The sequence below is a fragment of the Hippopotamus amphibius genome, chromosome 4, assembly GCF_030028045.1.
Source record: "Hippopotamus amphibius kiboko isolate mHipAmp2 chromosome 4, mHipAmp2.hap2, whole genome shotgun sequence".
NCBI lineage: Eukaryota > Metazoa > Chordata > Mammalia > Artiodactyla > Hippopotamidae > Hippopotamus > Hippopotamus amphibius.
Window position 1 is genome coordinate 48,286,917 of NC_080189.1, and position 14,131 is coordinate 48,301,047.

The 14,131-nt window shown below is 40.7% G+C and overlaps 1 protein-coding gene across 2 annotated transcripts in view; it reads left to right on the forward strand.

Moving 5' to 3' along the window:
• The first annotated feature begins 2,216 nt into the window (after positions 1–2,216).
• Positions 2,217–14,131, forward strand: part of CPVL (carboxypeptidase vitellogenic like) — a 118,314-nt gene continuing 106,399 nt past the window's right edge. For both annotated transcript variants that reach the window (XM_057733956.1, XM_057733957.1), the window contains exon 1: positions 2,217–2,449. The gene's annotated coding sequence lies outside the window, so the exon portion shown is untranslated. The remainder of the gene's footprint in view (positions 2,450–14,131) is intronic.

The window sequence follows — 14,131 nt, forward strand, 5'->3', positions numbered from 1 at the left end:
ATTCTACCGTATAGCACAGGGAACTCTATTCAACATCCTGAGATAAACCACAATGGAAAAGAATATAAAAATGGATATATATATCACTGAATCACTTTGCTGTATAGCAGAAATTAACACAACATTGTAAGTCAACTATACTTCAATAACATATATTGGGACTGGAGCTAGTGGGAAAAAGGGAGGTGGCTGCAGACCAGGGGCTGGAGACCAGCTCTCCCTGCAACACCACATTTAGGTGCAGATCATCAAGGAGTTTGAATCTGGCCCTTCGTGTCATTACAAAGGTATGTTGCACTTATTTTACTTAACAGTTTGTTAAGGGTAGTCTGATCTTGGTGTTAAAGAAAAATTTTTTCCCACCGATAAATTGTTCTCCGTAAAAAGATAAGTGTGTAGACTGTCCTTCCTTGCATAGTGTAGGATGGCAGAGAGTGACAGCTGCAGCCACCCAGTGCATACTCTGGGCCAGATGACTTACATTTAGTGCATACCAAAACCCTATAAAGCAAGTTCTTATGAGAAAACTGAGACTCAGTGACATTAAGCAATCGGTTCCAGATCCAAAAGTTAATGCTACCGTTAGCCTTAGTGTCGTAACAAACTCCCCAAAACTGAAGTGGCTTAAAACAACAGTGAAGTTTTTCCCTGATGGGTGGGCTGGCTGGGCTATTCCGCTGCTGGTTTTGCCTGGGCTAGCTCAGGCAGCTGCACTCTGCTGCGGGGTGGGCTGAACTGGAAGGTCCCAATGGCTTCTCTCACCAGTTTCCCAGTTGGTGCTCCTGTCTCTGGGATGCCTCGGTTCTCCTGCACATGACCTCTGGCTCTCCAGGAGCCATATCAGCTTCTTGTCGTGGTGGTCCCAGGGCAGCTGTCTCAGAGCAGAAGCTGCAAGGCCTGTTGATTCCTGAGAAGGAACTGGCACTTGCCCACATTCTAATGGTCAAAACAAGTCACAAAGCCAGTTCCGATTCAAGGGGAGGAAAGAGAGACTTCACCTTTTGATGGGAGGAACGGCCAAGACACCTTGCAAAGGAGCATGGTGACCTTGTTTTGACCATCTTTAAAAACAATGGATCAGAGCTAGTAGCTACATAGCAGAGCCAAGATTCAAAGCCAGGTGGCCTGGCTGGGATGCTCTAATAACTGTGCCATCTCTGAACCATGGGACATGCGTGAGACTTAGACATGGGAATGATGACACTCCTGTATTTTGTCATCTCCTTGCTCTTGCAATATCCTTCCCTTTTTAGTCTTAGAAAACAAAATTCAACTGAGTAAATTTGAAGATCTAATTGGCTTTATTAAACAATTCATGAACTAGGCAGCATCCCATCTAGCAAATAGAAAGGAGTCTGAAAAAGCTGCAGAAAAGGAAAAGTTGTTAAAGGCAGAGGGGAGTGGGTCAGGAAGTCATAAACGAAAAGAACTATTTCAGGCGATTTCAGGCAAAGTCACCTTCTTTTGGGGGACCAAAAGGTCCATAAGGTGAATTATCTCACTGGTGCTGACCAGGAAATTCCAGACTGACTGGTTAAGATTATGTTAATAGCAAAGGTTGGAATTGCAATTAGGTTAGGTATTAAATCTTGGCTTGGTGACACAACTGACCCCATTTTGAGTCTGTTTTGTTGGTTTTTTGTTTGCTTGTCTGTTTCTTAAACAAATCTCTGTCTTTCCCCAGTGTCTGGTGCAGTGGCCAGCCAGTGGCCAGCCAGTGGTTAATACTACCTACTCAGGTAGGTCACTTACAAGAGATGGCCCTGAATGGGCTACTTAACGTCTCTAAGCCTCAGTTTCCCACCTGCAAAGTGGGGATAGTTATAGCACAGAACGCATCTGGTTGCTCTAATATTCCGATGCAGGAATGCAGAGACCGCACTTGACACAGTGCTGGCTCTCAGCGTGCCCCCAGTATTAGTGCCATTACCATGTGTAATAACTATCCAGGAATGCATGTGGGGGGAGTAAACAGGGGGAAGTAAAACGCCACTCGGCTTCCAGATGCAAACACCAGGCTTGCAAGCACGGGCGTGGGGAAATTGTTTCAAAATATAGTGGAAATTCTAAGATAGCAGCTTCAAAAAAATAGGCGAGAAAATCAAAACGCATAAAGGAACAAAACAAACGGAGCCACGCCGTGGTCAGTCTTTCTCTGCTCCTTTTTAAGATTTCACACTGCGACTGCTGGCTTCTTCCAGGATGGAAAGCGCTGACGGGGCGCGGCCAGGTCGCGGGGAGAGATTGGTGGGGACATACCTCTGGCTCCGCAGGTCCAGGTCACGTGGGTCTCCTCCTCCTAAGAGGGGCACTCAAAAACTCGCGGTCTGCAGGGTGCGCGTGACCGCGAGGGGCGAGGGGAAAGGCCGCCTCCCTCTTTCTGGCCTCGGGAAGCCCGCGGGGCCGGGGCCGCGCAGCGCGAAGCCGAGAGGAGCGCCGTCGGCCCTGCGTAAGTGCGCGGCTCCGCGGGGCTCGCTGGTCCCCGGGCGCACGGAGTGCAGGGAGGGCGGGCTCACAAGCCTTCCGCACCAAAGAGCAGGGAAGCTCCGTGGGGTGAGGTGGGGGTTGGGTGGTTTGGGCTGGCTGGTAGTTTCCAAGTCGGAGTTTTGGGGGTGCTTGGTAGTCTGCTCTGGGTGCGCCCAGCCCATAACATGCTCGCGAAGGCTCCTGGCACAATCTGAGGAAGTCGCCCCCCACCCCCTGCCCCGTGCTTCTTCCAGGCCAGGAGCCCCTCCAGGGAAGCGCGAAACTGCGGGGTCCTCCATCACTCTCAGTGCGAGGGGTGGGCGGGGCGGACGGGACACGTCCTCCTTCAACTTCAGCAAGGCTCTTTGGGATGTTTTGATGTCGTGGGTGCTGTGGAGGAAAGCGGAAAATGCCTTTACTTAGCGCCTGTCCCACAAAAGGAGACTTGGTTTGAGAGAAGGAAGGAAAGCACACGAAAAGGCTATTTTTCCTGGAATGTAGGATTAGAAGAAAACCAGGGACATGGGACCGGTGGGAGCATCTCTCTGCCAAGTGAATTCGGTCCTGGCAGGGGAATTCATAGGAGCCAGGGGGACACGTAGAGATGTGTGTGAAATGGAAGCATCCTGTGCCTTTCAGGTCAGCTTGGTGTCCTGGAAAAAAAAAAAAAAAGGTGCTTTGGCATATGTATGGATTTCAGTCCCAGCTCTGCCTTTGGCTAGTTGGTGACCTTGAGCATATTATTTAAGCTTACTAAGCTTCAGTCTCCGCATTGGAAAGATACTTGTCCTTCCCCCCCACCTTAAATGTGCAACTGCTTTTTACTTTTTGGTGTGAGATGAGTAAAAACAGAGATGTAAGGAGAAAAAAAAAAATCCAACAAAGCATTTTAGTAATTTGAAAAATAACTTTTAAGAAAATTGTTCAAAATAGGAATTGGAGTGCTTTTGGAAAAGTAGCATGCACTGGCTTTGTTGGTATATGAAAGTCTGAAAAATTGTCCAAACCCTTTAGCTGATTGGGCTTTCTAGATCTGTACTTCAGGCTAATCTGTATCCAGTGGAAACCCTTTATAATGTAAATGCAGGTGTTCTCAGCAAGAAGCTGCTTTATTCTTCTTTTGTAGGAGTTGGTTCTTTTGGAGGGGCATGATTGGCCCCACAATCTATATGAATCCAGCTTATAAACCAATTTACAGTGGGGTTCTACTAGGCTGATTTTATAGCCTGAGAAATAAGTGGACTTTGACTGACAAGCAGTTCAAATGACTTAGAAGAGTGTTAAGGAGATCCACTGGGCTTATTGGTTCACTCCTCTTGGGGAAAAAAAAAAAAACACCCCAAAACACAAGATGCAAACAGCATGAGAGTATTTTGTTAATGATTTTGTTTTTGTTTTGGAAAGTGTATGGTTTGAAAAATTGTGTTGAGTATTACCCTAGTATGCATGAAACTAAGACAGCGAGAGAGGAAGAGCTTAGTTACTGCCTCAGCTAACATCAGATATGCCTTTATCTTTTTCCAAATACCCAAGGTAGAAAGGTAATGACCCATTCTTAACAGGAGGTATATAGTTCATTTTAAAAAGCAAACATGATTATTTTTGTTTAACGTTCCCAGGGGGTTAATGATGTAGGTTTTTCAGGGACTGAACTAAGAATATTTTAAAAGAACATAACTGGCAAACTTTCCCATGATCAGAAAGGTGCCTCTAGAAGAACAAATCATTAATATCTATATTGATTTGAGAGAGAGGTAAGCTGGACAGAGGGCTAAGAACTGTACTTGGTCAAAACCAGTAATGGAGTTTGAACTTTCATGCTATGTAGTTGCAAGTTCAAAGATTTAAGCAGTAGACTCAGTTCATAGGACAGTGATGAGGTACTTTTTTCATATAACCTATTCTCCTGAGTATAACTGAACTGAAAGCAGAATATTGAGATTCCTCTCCCTTGAAGATATTGCAGGTACTGCCTTGGACATGAAACCCCATGTCTTTCTTTTATTGCTTAAACCTAGAATCTGGGAAGCAAGATGGAGATGGGGGTAATAACTCTATGTCCTTAGATCCATTAGCCTGAAAAAGCAAAATCTTAGCTTCACATCTTTCCAGTATCCTTGGGTCTCATCCTTAATTTTCTCTTTGTATTCTGATTCTAGTTAGTGACTATCTTTAAATTGCTAGGGTTGCTTACTGGCCAAGATATTTATTTAGGCGTCCTGGGACTAGCTCTTCCTCCTTTCTCTTTTGGGCTGTATATTCTGTTACTCATCTTTCAGAAAGACCCCTTGACATAGCTTCCTGTACCTGTATCTGAGGAGGATAACCTGGCTCCAAGAGATTCATTCCTTAATCCTAAATGGAAATATTTTTACCGATGTTTATGAAAATTTTCAAACATTCAGAAAAGTTGAAAGAATTTGTGTACTGTATACACCCACCTGAATTCTATTATCATTCAACTGATATTGATTTAGTGCCTACTATTTGCCTAGAGCTGTGCTTACCTGTAAAGACATAGAAGGCAGAGTAAAGTTAGGGAACAAAAAAGAATTTGATTTGGCTGAAACATAGAGTTTATAAAGGGGTCATATCACTTTGCTCTGAAAAGTTATACCAGAGTCACATTGTGGAAGACATTGAATTTCATGGCAGGAAGTTTATACTTTATCGTGGTTGCAGTTAGGAACCATTGAAGTTATTTGAAGAGGGAAATGTCTGAGAATGTATGAAAGGAGAATAAAAAGGACAAAACCTTGAGGAAAATCTGAATATATGGAGTTCTTGGAACAGAAAAAACTATAGGTGTACAATTGTCAGTTTGTATTTTAATGGTGCTCCTATCTACAGTGTTATTGTAGCCAGAGTTCTCCTTGATAACTTAAAAAAGTCAAACTAAAAAATGTACCCATATGACTGCAGTGGAGTCTTTCCTACTCACTATAGGAGGCACAGTGTGGGGAGAGGGTGTGAAAAGAGGGTGGAGAATAAGGTGGCAGAGGGCAGGAAAGAGGGAAAATGAAATATTTTTCATCTTGGACTTTTAGAGTATACAGTGCTTTATCCTTGTAAGCCATCTCCAAATATCAGGAAGCCAGGTAATTTAATGAATTTGTCTGTCTTTTCAGAAGGCAGTGTCTACTTAATCTGGGAACCATAACAACCTATCATGATGGTTTCACAACATATTTTCCGAATGAAAACCTCAGGTGGGACACATATTCTGAATGCATGGTCACTAAGCCTTTATCCAAATATTTAGCAACCAAAACTCCCCTCTCCCTTTTTGTATTAATACTTTCATATATGCTCTATGTGTTGAATAAATATTCAGCTCTGTAAACCCATCTTATTATAATAATTTACCACTGACAAAGCAAGGGAAACAAAATAGATTAGCATCTATTCTGTGGTCAGGGACTATTCTAAGGTCTCAGAAGTTGAGGACAAGGACTGTCTTTCATCTCTCTGCAGTACCTGGTATAAGTTTATGTATGTACAATATCATTGTCACCATAACAATGAGTGGTAGTGTGGGTCCACTCAGTATACAAGTACTTTGTCTAGTGGTACAATGTTTAAGGGACAGAGCCGCATTTGAAGCTGTGTCTGAATTATTTCTGCTCTTCCCATTGGACTGAATTATCTTCCCAAATGCTTACTGACTGTGCACCAGGCATTATGTCAGGGTTTGCACCTGTGGGTTCCTTCTTTTTGCCCCTCTGGTTTGCTAGGTAATTCAGAGGAAAGCTCAAACCAAAATTGATCAATTGGTTACTGTTGGTGAGATATCTACCCTCTGGCGCCATCTTATTTTCACTCCACTTCTTTTTTTTAAAATTTATCATATTGAAATATAGTTGATTTACAATGTAGTGTTATTTTTTGCTGTACAACAAAGTGATTCAGTCATATGTATATGCATGTGTATATATATATATGTATATATATATATATATATACTCTTTTTCACATTCTTTTCCATTATGGTTTATCACAGGATGTTGAATATAGTTCCTTGTGCTATACAGTAAGACCTTGCTGTTTATCCATTCTATATATAACAGTTTGCATTTGCTAATCCCACACTTCCAATCCATCCCTCCCCCAACCCCGCTCCCTCTTGGTAACCACAAGTTCAGTTGTTCTCTATGTCTGAGTCACTCAACTTCTTTAACTCTGCAGGAAGAGTCAAACCCTCTCAGAAAAGCCACCCCCTAAGGCTGAGTTTAACAGTCACTTCATTAATTCTCCTGAAGATTACACCTCAGTCCTCTGCTGATTTCTTTTTAAAGTGAGCTAGAGAAAAGCTCTTTTTTTTGTTTACTTGCTTATTTCACTCCATCAGTCTTCTGCTTTTCCCATTGTTCCACTTGTTTACATACTAAAGGTCACGTTTCCCCTTTTTCCTTACCTTCCTTCCAACCTGAGTCTTTGGAGAGAGGATGGAATAGGGTATAGGGCCTACAGCAGGATTGTATTGAAATTGATTGTAATTGACTCTGAAGGGCATAAAGGTTGTGCCTATCTGTTCTCTTCATCCTTTGTTCCTGAAGTTGGAAGCAGCCAGTCGCACAGTGAGCAGTAGGATTGGCATCAGAAGTGAGGTAATTGGCCAGTGCGGACCTGAGTAAACAGCGTTTATTAGTAGTGGCTAAGAATGGCATTTCTTGTCCCTTAGTACAGCACTTACCCAGTCTGCCTGCAGTTACTGGGTTTTGTGCATGCCTATCTTCTTTTCATTGAAGGCAAGTCCTGTGCCTTTTTCATCTTTGACTCCCCCACAAGTTTTAGCAAAGTATCTCACACTTTAGTTTATGCCCATGAAAATCTCAACTAAATTGAGTTCTGTTAAAGGAAAGAAAACTCTTTGTACGGAAAAGGAATATGGAGGAGCTGCTACACTTGAAGGGTCCAGGAAATGTGTTTGTTGCAGGGAAAGGCCTGGCTGGGGCAAAGCGTGTATGCTCCCAAGTTGGGCAGCAAGAAATGTAAAAAGTTAAATAAAGATAAACCCATTTGAAGGCTTGTGGAGTTTATATTTGACCCAAGGGGGAAGTGGCAGTTATAGCTAATTCTGAAAATGAAACATTTTCCTGCCTAGGTTTCTTGATGAAGAATATTATTAGCAACCCAGAAATCAACTGGAAATAATTTGTTTTTTTCTCTTTCTCTAAGTACTGGAACGCTTGTAGAATTAACTTGTTTTGGAGGAGCGCGGACCCCTTGTACCATTGCACAGGCACTTTCAGAACTGGCAGACTGCAGCACTTGGTATGAAACCAAGATTCTTTCTGCAGTTCACTGTATCCCTGCACCTAAACGTTAGTATCTAGAAAGTCTGAGACTTTTGTTTCAGAGTAAACTTACTGCAAGCCACTGATTTAGAATTTGGTGGTAGAGTTTTTAAAAATTCTATGCTCAAAAAACATACAATCGAACCAGTCTTGTAGCATAGACCAAAAATAGCCTTTCTCAGGTTTCACATCTTGCAAACATTCAAATGTAAATTCACGACACCTAGCACAGGTGTGAAAGTTCTTTCATCAAGGTAGCCTGCAGTAATCATCACTGTGACTCAGAGCCTGCAGCAGTTTTATCTCTATCCTTGGCTTATTTTTAGAATCCTAGAAATTCCAAGACAGAAGGGCACATTCGGAATTACATATTCCATCTAATCCCTATAACTTGCAAATGAAGGAAATGAAGTCTAGAGAGGGAAGTGAATTGATTTGCCCAAGGATACACCCCTTGACAGTAAATGCTGAACTTGAACGTCTGTGTGTTCAGGAATTGTGGCAGAGGCTTGCTTACTTGCCACAGAGTAACAGAGGGTTCTCAGCTGCCCTTGATCCTCTGGCTTTATTGTCTCTAATGTCTGTATTTTGTAGTCTCTTTTTCGTGGTACTTGGTCTCAGTACACCTTAAGTGGGAAGTTAAAGCCTACTGACCAAAGACCACAAGGAATACATTTGTAAAGGCACTTGTAAAGTTTTATTAGCTTACCTGCAGCAAAGGAAGACATACACTCAAGGGTTAGGGGACGTAGGAAAAGACCTCAGAAATGTTTGGCCTTGTGCTAAGTGAGTCAGAGGAGGGATCAGGGAAGAGGGCGCCTATTGGATTGGCTGCTGCCAAGTAGCCTTGGCAGTTCAGCAACTGACTATCTCAGCAGTCTGTTCAGGAGATGGGAGGAACAAAGTGGGGCTGGGGACATATTGGTAAGAAAGCAGTAAGGGCTCAGAAGAAAAGGATTGTCAACCATTTTGCAGTTGGGTGTGGCCTTGGGTATGTTAGAAACATTGTAGGTGTTCTGTTGGGAACATCACAGTGTGATTACCAGCAGAGCCGATTTCACTCTCTCAGGGATCTTTGTCTCTCTCTCAATCTCTCTCTCCGTTTCTCTCTCTCTCTCTCTCTCTCATACACACACACACACACACACACACACACACACACACACACACACACACACACACACTGAGGCACTAATGCTGGTTAAAGTCATAGCAAAATCGAATAATGGGCACCACCATCTGCCCAGCCATATAAGTCAGATCTGGGAGTCATCCCAAGTTCTGTTCTATTTCAGCATATAGTATTTCATCACTCACAAGGTCCTGCTAATTTTACCTTCTAATTATTTTCAAGTCTGCCCTGCTCACACCATTACTATTACCCGGTCCTAATTTAGGCTCCATCAACTTTGTTCTGAATTATTGTAAATCCTATTAACTGGTCTCTCTGCCTTCTGCCTTTTCAGTTTAAATCCATCCTTACACATAATATTCCTTTCAAAATATAAAGTGCTTAGTAGTTCCTAGTCACTAGAAAGTAAAGATTCTGAGCACGTCTGTAAGGCTCTGTAATCTGCTCTCTACTGACTTCTCTAGCTCCATCCTATTTATCCACTTCCTGCTTTATGCTTATATCTTGCCTACATTGGTTATCTATTGCCATGCAACAAGTTTGAAAAGGCATAAAACTCATGGCCCAACCAAATATGAGAGACAACAGCAGATGAATGGAATGGGGAAATTCATTTAACTAGGACTTTAGGTCAGGGTTAGAAATTTGCAATGGTCCAGGCCAGTAATGATAAGAATCTGAATTATAATATGAAAGTAGGGTTTGAAAGGAGAGGGTGAATTTGAAAAACGTCTGGGAAACTCAGTTGGTGATTGATTTGCTGTTGTCTCAAATGACCATTTCATTCTTTTTTATGGTTGAGTCATATTCCATTGTATATATGTATAACATCTTCTGTATCCACTCACCTGTTGATGGACACTTAGGTTGCTTCCATATCTTGGCTATTGTAAATAATGCTGCAGTGAACATTGGGGGTACATATACCTTTTCAAATTAGTGTTTTCCTTTTTTTGATTAAATATACAGTAGTAGAATTTCTCAGTAGTATGGTAGTTCTATTTTTATTTTTTTGAGGAAATTGCATGCTGTTTTACATAGTGGTTGCACCAATTAACATTCCCAACAACAGTGCACAAGGATTTTCCTTTCTATACATCCTCACCAACACTTGTTCTTTTTGATGAGCAGTTCTGGCAGGTGTGATATTGTGGTTTTGATTTACATTTCTCTGATGATTAGTGATGCTGACCATCTTTTCATGTGCCTGTTGGTCATCTGTAGGCCTTCTTTGCAAAAATGCCTATTCAGGTCCTCTGGTCTTTAAAACAAATTTTTTTATATTGAGTTGTATGAGTTATTTATATATTTGGATATTAACCTCTTATTGGACATAGTCATTTGCAGATAACTTTTGTTTGTTAGGAGTTTTTTGATTATTGTTCAATGTCATCACTAGTAATTGGTCTGTCCACATTTTCCATTTCTTCCTCATTCAGTCTTGAAGACTGTATGTTTCTAGGAGTCTGTCCATTTCTTGTAGATTGCTCAATTTGTTGGTGGATAATTATTCAGAGTGTTCTCATGCTTATTTGTATTTCTGTATATTGGTAGTAATGTCTCCTCTTTCATTTTAAGTTTTACTTATTTGGACGCTCTCTCTTTTTTTCTTGCAGTGTCTTGCTAAAAGTCTGCCAATTTTCTTTACCTTCTCAAAAAACTAGCTCTTAGTTTCATTGATCTTTTCTATTTTAAAGTCTCTATTTTAATTCTGCTCTGGTATTTATTATTTCCTTCTTTCAGCTAACTTTGGGCTTTGTTCCTTTTTCTAATTTTGTTTTTTGTCACAATAATTCACATACGTAGTTAAAAAATCCAGATCCTATTACAATTTTTGTAATGAAAAGTTTTAGTTCTCTGCCTCATCACACCCCACCCTTTCCTCATCTCTGAGGGCTCCTTTCATACTCTTTTACCTGTTTCTTCTTTTATTTCACTCCAAATTTTTAATTAATCTGCCTCGATTTATTGTTTTAGAATTACACCTTTTATCAATTTGAGATATTTTCTGTGGACTTCCTATTAAGCAGGGTCAGAATTTAGCACTCTTACATACCTTATATTCCTGCTTTCCTAGCCACCATCCTGTCCAAATGGTTACAGAATTTTTGTTGTTGCTAAGTCCATATCTGATGTTTACTTCATAGTGTAAGTATTGCTTACTGCTGAGCTAAGTAGTATACTCTAATGGCAATGCCTTTCTTGTATAGTTTGATATTCTTCATTGAGTTAATAGTTGCCTCTTCTCAGATTGCTTAATTTTCTATGCCAGTATAGCTTTAGTCTAATCTCATGAAGTAGTCATATATATATGACTACGTGTTTTGTTTTTGTTTTTTCCCTTAAGGATCTCCCTTGTGGATTCTTCTGTTACTGCTCCATCCTGCACTGGTGGGGCTCTTTAGGCATAGCTGTCATCCTAAGACCTCTCTCTTGTGTTAGTTCCCCTATTAGCGGGATCCCATGTCTTTCCCTTTTCTGGTTCACTTCCTTGTGTTGGTGGAATACATCTGTCAGTAGCTTTCTGAGAAGAGTTGTAGGAGAATCAATTCTTTGAAACCTTATGCATACCTGAATATTTCTTTATTTTATCCTCACACTTGTTTGATAGCTTGACTGTGTATACAATTCTACTTTGAAAATCATTTTTCTCTAAGAATTTTAAAGGTATTTTTCCCCAGTGTCTTTTAGCTGCCATAGCTGTTGTTGAAAAGTTCAATGCCACTTTGGTTCTTGATTCTTTTTATGTACTATCTCTATTTTTCCCTCTCTCTCTCTTCCTCTCATGTTTATGACAGTCTCTTTAATTTTGGAATTTGTTTTGTGTCTTTTTGTTCCTTGATCCAGGAGCTTGATGGTTCCTTTAAATCTGGAAATCATGTCTATACCTCTGCTAAATGTTTTTGTATTATTTCTTTGATAATTTCCTCCCCTGAATTTTATCTGTCTTCCTCTTCTAGAACTCCCATTAGTCACATGTTGGTCTTCCAGAACTAATCTCTTAATTTTCTTATCTTTTTTTCCTCCTATTTTTTTTTGGTCCTTTTCAGTCTCTTTTTTTAATTTTAAAAACATTTTTAAAAAGTATTTATTTTACCTTATTTGGTTGCGCCAGGTCTTAGTTGCAGCTGGCAGGCTCCTTTGTTGTGGCCAGCAGGCTCTTTCATTGTGGCCAGCAAGCTCCTTAGTTGTGGCATGCGTGTGGGATCTAGTTCTCTGACCAAGGATCTAACCTGGGCCCCCTACACTGGGAGCACGGAGTCTTAACCACTGCATCACCAGCTAAGTCCCCCTTTTCTCTTTCTGCAACTTTACTTCCCACTCATTAAAATTTTAAAATTGCTACTACCCTTTTTTTAATTTTCAGGAGCATGTTCTTGCTTTTTCTTCCTTTTGAAGATAGCATTAATGAATGCAGTGTCTTATCTCCTTAAAGATATTTTTGTTTTTGAAGAGCTATTCCGTTCTGTGCATTACCGTTTCTTCTGAGTTGGTTTTTTTTTTTCCTTCAAGTAGTTTTTTTTTTTTTCCCTTTCTTTCAAATTAGAGGCTTTCTTCCAATTTCCAGTGGTTCTTTGCAGTCTGGTTATATATTAAGTGTGAGAAATTGAATTGCTGGTTGGAAGCTCCATTGTGTTGAAGGGATACGTCAGCAGTTCCCTGAACTGGTGAGTCCAAGAATTTTCTTTGGAGGACCTCACATGTTCATGTGTATAGGTCTTTGCTCTAAGAGGATTCAGTTATTCCAGAGAAGAATCCTTCAGTCTCCTGCACAGGGTGGGGGATGGAGGCATGTAGTGCTTTAGCCAGCTCTCTTAGAGCTGAGTATTCAAGGAGTGTGTTTGGAGTATGTTAATAGGTAGACTTTCTCTTAGTTTTCAACTGGGTGCCTCTTTCCCAACTTTTACTGTGTTTCATATTCCCAAGTCTAGAATTTCTCTGGATTAATTTTCCAAAGAGTAATTTTTGTACAGACGAAGTCTCTCCTTTCCCCTGTTAGACTGGGGAAGGGGATCTGAGGCTCTACCTGCTGTTATAGACTCTTTACCAAGCCCTCTGTTTTCAGCCCCATTCCTCACTTCTGCCCTCTGTGTATCCAGTACTTACTGTATTTTAACCTTTCTGTGTTTGTAATGTGACTTAGCATGTTTCTCATTTACAGTCTGGCTTCATTCTTTGCAAATTATTTGTTTACCTTAAAAAATTATTTTATATTGGAGTATAGTTGATTAAAAATGTTGTGTTAGTTTCAGGTGTACAGCAAAGCAGTTCAGTTAGACATGCACACGTACCTATTCTTTTTCAAATTCTTTTCCCATTTAGGTTATTACAAGGAGCAGAGTTCCCTGTGCTATACAGTAGGTCCTTGATGGTTATCTATTTCAAATATAGCGGTGTGTACATGTCAATCCCAAACTCCATCTAACAACAACAAAATTTGATGTGCCTTATTTGCTGTTGTTTTTCCTATTTCTTGGGCCATGGGATTTATGCCTTTTAAAAAATGTCTTTATTTTCACTTTTGAGGGGTTTCATGAAGGAGCAGAAGCAAATGTGTTCAGTTTACTATGTTTTAGCAGAAGAATTAGGTTCCATTTTGACAAGTTGAGTTTAACATACCCATGGGACATCAGGTGAAAATGTTCAGCTGGCAGTTGGATAGATGAGCCTGCAGCTTTTAAGAAGAGCTATTATTTTAAATGGTATCAGTGGAGAGTGCTACTCAAAGTGTTGAGACCATCCTGGAGAATGTGCGTGGAGTGAGATAAGCTGTGGACCAAGGATAGATTCCCAAGGAACCCAGTATTTAGGGGAAGGCAGAGGAAGAGGGAACCGTGAAGGAGGACATTCTAGAAGATCCATGAAACACAGATTACGGAGGGGAAGGCAATGATAAATTTACCAAAGGGGTAATGTCAACGTGTCAGAGAAATGAACTGAGATAAAAGCCAAAACTTTTTTTTTTTAATTTGGGAATGTGGAGATCACTAATGACTTTGGCAAGATGGTTTGGACAAGTCAATGCAGCAAGTAAGAGAGTGAAAATAATTTTTTTGTTTTCAGTAACTGCTGAAGAAGCAATAATAGAGGGTGCTTCCATGGCTCAAGAACCAGATGAACAAGTCTATGGGCCTTTTCTATTGTCTCCACTTTGGATACTGTGCACATTTGATTTTAAGATATTTAACGAGAGGATTCAGTTCTGCATCCTTTTGTTCTCGTTAGTCTGGTTGTG